Source organism: Tenrec ecaudatus, chromosome 2 (assembly GCF_050624435.1).
Source record: "Tenrec ecaudatus isolate mTenEca1 chromosome 2, mTenEca1.hap1, whole genome shotgun sequence".
NCBI classification, from domain to species: Eukaryota; Metazoa; Chordata; class Mammalia; order Afrosoricida; family Tenrecidae; genus Tenrec; species Tenrec ecaudatus.
Window position 1 is genome coordinate 60110843 of NC_134531.1, and position 10670 is coordinate 60121512.

At 38.4% G+C, this 10670-nt stretch overlaps 1 non-coding gene across 1 annotated transcript; it reads right to left on the reverse strand.

Annotated features, from left to right (window-relative positions):
* Positions 1 to 2525: 2525 nt before the first annotated feature.
* LOC142441993 (U6 spliceosomal RNA) lies at positions 2526 to 2631 on the reverse strand. The gene has a single exon (XR_012783265.1). It is a non-coding gene; the product is annotated as a U6 spliceosomal RNA (small nuclear RNA).
* Between the last annotated feature and the right edge of the window lie 8039 nt (positions 2632 to 10670).

Here is a 10670-nt window from a genome sequence, read left to right on the forward strand (position 1 = left end):
CTGCCATTGGGTCAATTCTGACTCATCATGACCCTATAGGACAGAGGAGAACTGCCTCTGTGGGTTTCTATATAGGAACAGAAAACCTCATCTCTCTCTCTCATTAAGTGCCTGTGGGTTCAAGTTGACTTTGTGGTCAGCAGCCCAACATGTAATCCACTAAGCCACCAAAAGTCATTTTTAAAACACATATGATAATTACATCTAATCACAAAATGGAGCATAAGGACATAATACTGAGAATCAAGGCCTAACCAGGTTGACAGACAGACATTTTGGAGGAACACACTTGAACTCATGAAACAAGCCTAACTTGTAGAAAGGAGCATCTAGCACTTTGTCTGGCATTACTCCTTTGCATTGTCTCAGTGGCACACATCCTTTCATCTGCCAGTTTCTATAACTTTCATGTCGACTCTGAGGTCATAAAAAGTGCTTCAAGGGAGTAATTAGAATGGAAAAATTCTGTATATATCTTTTTTAAATACCCGTTTTCTCTTCCTTAGAGGTACCGTTAGAAACTGGAGAAAGCAAAAGGGGAAGTGAGGGAATATTCTTGGCAACTTCTTTTTCTCGTGGCCTACTGCTTCTGGACTCTTATTCCCAGTGGCTCTTCAAGGTTTCTGACCCTTCCACAAATGAAGTGCAAGAAGCAGAGAGAGGAGAGAGGGGAAGGAAGGGCATATTTGAGTGACAGCTTTCAGTTCACTAGCATTGACTTTCTGGGCTTGGAAGGTTATTAAGTGGAGTTGGTTTTATGAATGCGTTTGTGTGTTTTGGGATAATTTCTTTCACGAGATGTCTCTTCTTTGGTTTCACTGAATCTCTTTGCATTCTTTTGCTTTCTTCCATAAAGAAGGTGCATTCTCTATTTGTGTAAATCAAGTAATTATTTAATCTTTACCTTCAGAATTCTGTTCACCAATTATAATAAACTGGTCTCAATGGAACACAAGTATCTCGCTCCAAAATTACATTTCAGAAATCCTCTCCTCATCTCTAGTAACTGAGCCTTTTATCCCTTTGATGTGGATATAGGATTCAAAAATCATTCCATTTGGTTAAACTTATTTCCTTTGAAAATAAATAACTTGACAAGCACCTCGTCTAGCTTGGCTTACCTAAAAGAATTTAATTAAAGATGGGATTGTCAGAATTTAGGATTATGTATTGATTCCAGTAGTAAGATGCTCCTTTAGTAATAAAATGTGGCCAAAGCAATGGAGGTAGTTTACCATGCCAACCTGGCCAATAAACACATCTGGGGTTATTGAGGGGCAGAGGGATAAATGGCTCGGTGAGCCTCGCCTTTCCAGTTCTCATGTCTCTTGCTTTCTGATGTTTGGACCAGGGTGCAGCTGCCTTAGCCAGTTCCCAGTTTCATCTGGCAAGGCTCACTTTCTGCAAGACATCCTCAAGGAGAAGCGGCATGGACCTACCCCGATACAGCCCTGGGTTCTGGAGCAGCCATGTGGAGACCCCTGCCAGCACTGAGATGCTTACACACTCACTGATTTGGCTTTCCTCCTGAAGTTGGCAACATAGTGTGTGTTTTCTGAGATGCCGGAGGACTTTGTGGATTGGTGTTGGACAAATGGGCTAATGTTGGACTTGTGGGCTTGAACAGCACTGGGTTGGGATGTTTTCTTGATGTGCACTTAACCTTTATTAAAAAAAAAACTCTCTTATGCATGAATTTCTGTGGATTTGTTTCTCTAAAGTACCCAGACTAAGACATTACGGTGCCTCGGGAGTAGGGCACTGGAGAAACAAATCATAAGATTGAGAGTAGATGTTTGTTTGACCGCTCCCTCATGGTGGTTTTTCTTCTTTGTCTAGCCAAAGATCACATAAAGCACACTGTTTACTCTGTTGTTTTCTGGGGAAAATATGGGAAGTAGGAAAACAGAAAGTTTATAAGCCCACTTGCTTTCAGTCATTAAAATTTGATTTTTGGACAGGTTTAGGCCATGTCTGCAAATAAAGCTATGCAAAGAAAGATATGCCTCACCCAGTGCTTTGGAATACTCTAGAACCAATGACCTTTGTCAGAAGTTGGAAAAATCTGGAACCATGAAGAAAACTTCCCTCTAGGACTGAATGTTAAATGGAGCCCGAGAGCAGGCTAAAATACTTGCTAGGTGGCCACCTGGATCTACTTGTTGAGTGGAAGTGGGAGAAATGCAGCAATAGACAGGTTGAGTTTGGTCACTGACACCTGTGGGCTTGGTTTACAGTAAAAAGAGGAGAAGATGAGAGTGGGTTGACGGGTCTAAAGTTCATGACCTAGCACGAGGGCACTAGGCTTGTTGAGTATTGGTGAGAGCCCGTGGTCTAAAAGCAAGGTGACCAATAGATACCCTGAGGAGGCTGAGGGTGGCTGCCCACATTGAGTTGACCAGAACCATTGAGTTGACCAAATGGAGATTTTTGAGCCCGTGAACTGATGCATACTGTTGCTGACTTTATGGATGGCCTGTCTGGATTTGACTTTGTTTATGGATGCAGGCTTCACGAGGTTCCAACTGGAATGAAGATTCTTCATGAATTTGCGTGTCATCCTTGCGCAGGAGTCATGCTAATCTTCGCTGTCTCGTTCCACTTTTAGAATGTATGTTGCCAGACTAACACAGCAATCTTCAGCATGGTCAAGAGTCACCGACATAGCAGGGAAAGTTAGAAATAAAAAAGAAAGGAGCAATAGATTATATCAAATAGATTTTGTGAGGATTTTTGGATAGATATTGGTGATAAAGCCAATCTGCAGGGGGTTGATTAGGGATAAAAGTAAGAAAATGAATGTGTCCCCCTACCGTGGCTAGAGAAGACCTAATTTCACATACTGGTGAGCACAATACACCTGCAGCAGGTCCTGGAGATGACCTTGGACTCACTGTTCCACTCTACCCACCTTGTGTGTCTATTCAATTCTGCAGCCCATTATACGCGGGACTGCAAATGGACATTCTGACTTTGTTCAGAAGCATGTAGGCTAGAGCTGTGTGCAAAATTACCAGGCATTTCTCTTGTTCCTAACCTCTTACCAGACCATTAAACCCAACCTGAAAGAAACCATCCATGCCGAAAAGTTAGCCATTCCGTCCCTGAGGATTGCTTGCGAAACAGTCTTGAACACTAGCATTGCGTTATGCAAGCATCACAGATTGGTATGGGAAAGGAACAGGGCCGCTTTGTAGGCAGCGTGGGCCTGCTTGACGGTTAAGTAGTGTCCTAAATTGCAGCCAACAAAAACTATGAGGACAATAGAGCAGGCGAGGATTGGTGCACTCTAAAAGAGACCCAGGAGGACAAAGAATGGATGTATACTCATCACGTCTCCCTTGGCAGCAAAAGATGCAGGTCCTCTTTTTCCTAGAGTCACATGGCTCCTTTATGATGAATGGTTTAATATAAAACACATATGGACACTGTAGAATTGAATAGGTTCGAGCAATAGTTAATATCCCAGACTTCTCTAAAGCTTAATGAATCGTCTCAAAGTAGCGACATGATTTATCAGCTAATTTATAGTATAAATTGCAAAAAATATCGTGATCTTCAGAACTTTAAGGTTACTTGTGATGTCATATCTCTCTCTTTATCTTTCAAACATAAAGTATAATCTGAAGTCATTATAGATAAGAGGTTGCCAGAGAGAAAAGTTAATGTATTTAAACCAGCTTCTTACACTATATTGTTCTTTTCCCTTTTTCTTCCCTTTCCACTCCTCTTGTGAGCTCACATGCGTCTTAAAGCCTGAATTTTTATTTCATTCTAACTTTTAGGATGTTAGCCTCTTTTATAAGGAGGAAGTGATATGTGTTAGTCCGGATAGACTAGAGAAACAAATCCGTAGAAACTCATATAAGACAGAGTTTTATACAGAGGGTAATTGTACATTAAGAAAGCATTCCAACCCAGTCTAGTCCAAGCCCATAAGTTCAATATTAGCCCATATGTCTGATACCCATCTATAAAGTCCTCTGCAGACTCATGAAACACATATCATGATGCCAAATGCATGATAATCACAGGCTAGTGGGTAGAAAGTTTTGGATCCAGTGATGTTGTAAGCATCTCAGCACTGGTAGGGTTCTCTATATGGCTTCTCTGGCTTCATGGTCTGGTTGTGCCAGGGTAGGTCCATGTGGCTCCTCCAGCTGAGGGCACTAGTGTAGTTCCATGTGTCTTGTCAGCTGCAATGTGTCCCAGGGAGTGAGCAGAGAGTCTCTCCTGCCTCCAAGGGGAAAACCCAGATTTCCCAGAATTCTCAGGAGAAGGTCATGTCCACACAGAGACCTCATTGGCTAATCCAAATTGACAGACAAGACTCCACCCCTATACTCTTAATCCTCAGACTGACAATTATGCAATTACCACAGGATGATTATCTTATATCCAGGTGACATAAATGTAGACCAACAGACACCCTAGGGAGCTAGTTTGTGTTTAAGTGTAAGCTTTAATATCCTATCAGAAGAACACAGAATTCAATCAGCTCTTTCAATGTAGTGTTTGATAGACAAATATCCACTTCAGCTCATTAACTTTTTTGTTGTGTTTTTCATTAATAAGTAACCCTTTAATCAAAACTACCTTCTGTAGTTTAAAGTTTGGAAAACAGATGAACTAATTCAATAGCTTTTCCCTCAGGTATTAATGTTTGAAAATTCCCTATGACCCTATTTATGAAGGTAAACTCTAATCCCCTAGCAAAAATATTAACTTGTTTATATAAACCCTTAATTCTATTTCATATTTCAGCTCTCCTTTCAATTACTGAGATGACTTTTATGATTGTCACATGTATGTAACACTATATTCAAAAAGTCCATCTTTTCTCCTATGTATATAATTAAGTGGCACCAGTTTTGATGGGGTTCATCCATGTTAAGTTTGTCAATCCCACTAATCTATAAATGAGGCTTTACACTCCAATTGATGTTATATGAAGCACTTTACCAAATACAGAGAGATCATCAAAGGACAAACAAACAAAAACCAATGCTCTATGTCTGAAGCTTCGTAATTCCAGCAAACAAACCTCCTCGCTGTCAGCATGGGCCAGAAGTAAGGACACAAGGCAATGAGAGCATCACAGCAGTACCAACTGGATGCCATCTGTTCCCACGTTTCTCTGCTCTCACAAATGTTCCCGATGATACTCACTTGCCTGCTTCACTCTTAGGGGTCCCCCAAAGGTTTTTAACAATTCTGAGAAGCTTACTGTAATACCATACCTTTCTTTCTTACCCAAGGAAACAAAAAAGCGTGCAGGTCAATGAGAGCAAAGTCACCATTAGAAGAAGTGCAGGGAAGAGTAGTTTACACCTTGTTTCTGTATCAATACTAAGTTATAGCTCCTGTTAGCTACTGTCAAGTGGGTTACAACTCACAGCAGCCCAAGAAGCCGCCGAAGGCGCCGCGGGAAACACTGCTCCAGTTGCTGCTATGTTTGGCCTATTGTTGCAGGTCCTGCCTCAACAGAGACTGACTCACAGTTGGAAATACATCCTGCAATGGTCCTACTTGCCTTCGTGGCGAACAGGACTGCTCATCCCGCTCAAGTTCCTGCTTCGAAATGTAACACACTGCTTGGTTTTAAAGACTTTCTGAACTTTTACGATCCGTAGTATGCTTTTACCTTCATTTCAAAAGGTTCTCGGGAAATGATGTTATAAAGGTTTGGACTATTTACTTTTAAAAAGTTGACAAAATGCATAGTGAATTTTTGCTACATAAATTCACATCACTTGATAACACAAGGCCTTTTTCTAAGAGAACCGCTAAACACTAGTGGAGAATGGAATGAAGAGATAATGGATTTATCCTGGATGGCCAATTTCAGTCTAAAATTTAGAAAAAATTTTAATTAAGTACATTTTAGATGGACATTAGCTACCCAGGGTAAAGACTATATTTGTCAGTCCCTTTGAACTCTAGAGAACAGGGCACAGGTTTATTTTTACAATTACACAGTATGGAAGTCTTTTCTAATATGATGCACAACCCACAATTCAAAGAAGAGCATATTGATAAAAGAAGAGAAACAAACAACCTGCAATATAATAATAGTCTGATACAATTATTAATCATAGTATAAACCAATGAATAATTTTTCTTAATATATTGGCAACTTCGCCATCTCATCATAGCAATGACAAACTTTTTCATAATTCCATATAAAACAGTCAAATTCAGGAACAGGAAGTTCACATAAAAGGGAATACAAATGATTCTTTTTTATTCTTTAAAAAAATTTTTTTCCAAATGATTCTTAAACAGGAAAATACATAGTACACCTCATTCTCACTAGAAGCATATATCAAAGTTCTTCAAAAATTTCCATGGAAAATGGAATGAAAAGATAATGGAATTTTGAAGCTCCCTGGTATATTTTTAAAATTGAAAACAATAAGATAATTTGACAATGATTTTACAAAGGAGGGGGAAACTTCAATTTCAAAAATAATTAGTGAATAAATAATCTAATACTATATTTACTGATAGAATTTACTGAAACTTATGGAAAGTATTAACACTTATCTGTTTTTACTGGCAATTGTATTTCTACTGAAAAATCTATACAATCAAGAAAATGTGTAATTGCTTTTCCTTTTGTAATTGTGGAAATTAAAAAATGTCTCAGAGTCCATGATGATATATCCATGTATTGAAATACTATGAAAAATACAATGTAATTCTATGCAAATAACATTACATACAACCATCACTATATGCAGTTAATATATAGCTCTAGGTATGTGTGGATTGTTTGTATATGTGTGTGTATGAGGGTGCAACAAAAAGTTAATGGAAAAATGGAATGAAAAGGTAATGAACTTTATTCAGTTACCTTTTGGAGGCCTAAATAGGTAGATAAATAGCTAAAAGAGCTATATCTCTGGGTTGTGGAAATGGCTGGACCACCATTTGAAAGCTTGCTGGTTTAGATCTACCCAGAGGAGTCTTGGAAGACAGGCCTGGATATCTGCTTCCAAAAGACCACAGTCTTAAAAAAAAATTGATACACAGGTAAACAGAAAGGCAACATACAGTAAGGTCTTGACCAGAATGATATCCATAAAGGAAGGGATACTGGGATGTACAAGAATTGATCTCCTGGGAGTGATTCTTCTGCATGTATGGAAGTCCCATGAGTCAGAATCAAATTGAGGGCAACTGACAACAAGTTATATAATAATGATTATTTCCAAACTCTATTATTAAGTTAAAGAAAGCAGATTATAAAACACTATAAATAGTGTACTGTCAATGATTTCAAAATAAGATTAAATGTATAAACATACCAAATAACCACTCCTATTTCTGAGGTTATTAATGTGACCGAAGCCAAGTAGTAATTAAAATTTTACCCTTAGCTTTATTCTCTTTGTTTCTTCAGGCTTTTATTTTTTGCCATAAATGAACTCATTACTCACCAAATTTTGAATTATATTTTCTTACTGATTGCACTATGCTCCTCTTGACTATCTGCCTTGGATTTATTTCCTACTCCGCCGAGCTTCACTTCGATGTTTAGTTGCATTAATAAGGCGATGGAGAAAGGGAAAATTAGCTGAAATTTCTTGAGGACAAATTGTTTTTCAAAGGCAAGTGCATTTTAAATTTACTTTCATGGACTTCAGACATGTGACTAGGAAGAGCCAGTCCTAGGACACAACAGGCTTGGAAACATAGAGATCAGTGAAAAATTGGAAGCCCCACAATGAACTTGATTGACAGAGCAACTAGAGTGAGCTTAAACACAGAAAAGATTGAGGGCATGGCGCAGACCAACTGAGCAGTGTTACATTCATATTGTACATGAGCCAGAGCCAAATGATATAAGTTAACAAAATCAGTATCAGATAAAAATACTTGCTATTGGGAGGAAAATGATCTTTCTTGAGTGTTTTCAATGTTTAAGGTACTTTACATATATCTTTTTATTTCATTCAAACAAAAGTCCTGCAAAATGAGTCTTCATACCACACTATAAATAAAAACAATAAGAATAACGCACAGTCGTAACTCAGAGGTTTTACAGTTTTGCTTCCAGGCTGCTGCAATCAAGCTAACACTGCAATAGTTGGATAAGGAGCGAGGGACTCGGAATTCAAACTTAGGGAGTTCAGCATAAGCTCGGGTTTGAACGTGCTTAGAGTGAACAGTAAAATACTGGTCTAGGAGAGAAGGAGTTTCCCAAGCATGTGAAAGAATGATAAAGCCAGACACCAGCTGTGATGGTTGGGTTTTATGTTGGTATGGTCGGGCCAACATACTCAGGAGTTTGGACCTAACGTGATAAACAACCCCAGGTTGCCTTGCTTATCAAGACACAGACTACTGACAACTCTTTGCGGGTGTGGCCTTTTTGATACCTACCCCCAAACCTCAGCAAGAACCCTCCTCCTCTTCTCCCACCTCCCCTGCTGGCCTGGATCCTGCATTTGGTTCCTGGGATGTGGGTCTGCTGCCTGTGATGTTGCCTGCTCATCAGGGGAGCTGCCTGCCTTAACAGCTTCTCTGCTGATCCATCACCGCACTCACTCACTCACCATCATTTTCCAGCTCTGCTCACTGCCTCGGGCTTTATTTTCTGCCTTCTTAGTCCCGCCAACTATGTGAGTCGAGAAAAGCGTCCATCATAATAGCCTTGCATGCTTCAGAAGAGGGTTCCAGATGAGCCTCGGAGCCATGGATTTATGCTGAACTGGGCTGGCCTGCCCTGAGGACTTCTCAGATGCAAACGACTCTTTTAATATGAATTATTTTATACACATATATAAGGATCACTGGATTTCTTTGCTGGAGAACCCAGTGTAACATACCAACTTCACACTTAACAGTTAAATACTCGAGATGACTTACAATCTAGTATTTACAATGAAAGTTCCCCCTCAGACAATATTCCTAATTGAAAGCTAACTTTATTCTGAATTACTGGTATGAAATTTAACTATTTAAATTTGTAACTCTTTTGAATATTGGTAGACTATTCTCTGGGCATTAAATAATAAAGTATACAATAAAGTTGTCATTTTATACCATTCTCCCATCTAGAAATGGGATACACTACTAATCAAAGTAGACACAGTAGGATTATGGAACTTATGATGTAAATATATATATATATATATATATATATATATATATATATATATATATATATATATGAAACTATCAAAGATTCTAATTAATACACTCTTTCAACTTGTGTTAAATTATATAAAGGAAAAGAACAATGTGCTTGGGGATAATATCAAGAGGCTATAAATTAGGTTGAGAGACCAGGGAATTCATGTGGTAAGGGTGAAATTTATTAGAACATTAGGTAAAGTGAAAAGAAGCGTGTCAGGCAAAGATTAGATGGGTAACTCCTACAAGTAAAAAGAATGGCCGATCTGCATTTATGTGGCGGGAACTAGTAACTTTACAAAGTCGGCATGATTACTATCGAGTCAGATGGCCAAAAAAGTGCCTATATAAAAATAAAACTACCTCATGTGAGACAGAATTAGCCTTTTTATTTATATTATCTCTCTCTGTGTATAATAACTTTGTAAAGGTATACTTCATTTTATTGAACTTAATTTTATTGTGCTTATATGATTGATTTTTTTAAAAAAATGATGGTTTGATACAAGCAGAATTTGGTCTTAAAAACAATTAACAAAAAAAGTTTTCAATAAATGATATGGATGTTTTCCAGAATGTATTTGTTTGTTTCAGATCCTTGCTCACATCATAGGTCAAAGTACATGCCAGGTGGAATTGTTAGTCAAGTATGCTGCAGGGGGAAAAACAAGGATTTTAATTTGTTCTTGAAATGTGGGAATGACTTTCTAAGATTTCTGTAATGTACATACTGCCATCTTGGTGGTGCTGTTGGATAGTGTTGCATCTACTAACTGTAAGTTTGGCAGTTCAAACCCACCACCTGTTCCTCGGGGGGGAAAATGAAGCAATCTTCTCCTATAAAGATTTGTACTCTTGGAAACCCTATAGAGGGCTGATATGAATCTGAATAGACCCAAAGTCAGTGGTTATTATTGTTGATTCTGACTCAAAACACCTCGATAGGACAGAGCTGAACTAACACTGTGTTTCAAAGGCTGTAAATCTTTGTAGGAACAGAACGTCTCAACTTTCTCCTTCACACATCTGCGGTAACTTAGGGAAATAATAAACGGGACTACTATGCCATTAAGGCATATGATTTTTATATAAATTATCCTTGGTCACCCTGGATATATTAACCTATGTTTCATAAAGACAGTACTTTTAGCTCTCTCATAGTATACATCATAGCAATGGGTATTTTTTAGGCATACTTCCAGTTAAAGCTAATAGTAATGAAAATAACTGACTGTGGTTTTTTAAAAATCATTTTATTGAGTGTTCTTACAATTATTATTATAATCCATAAATCAACTGTATCAGGCATGTTTGTACATGAGTTACCATCATTCTTTTCTTGACAATTACTTTTTATTAGCTCTCTTTTTTCCCCTTCCCTACCCCCCACCATTGTGATCCCTTGATAGAATATAAATTATTATTTTCATCTCTCATACTGACCACATCCCCTTTCCCCATGCGTTCTGTTGTTCTTCCCTCTGCAGGGGGTTGTATGGCTGTGTGTCAGTCATTATGATTGGTTCCTC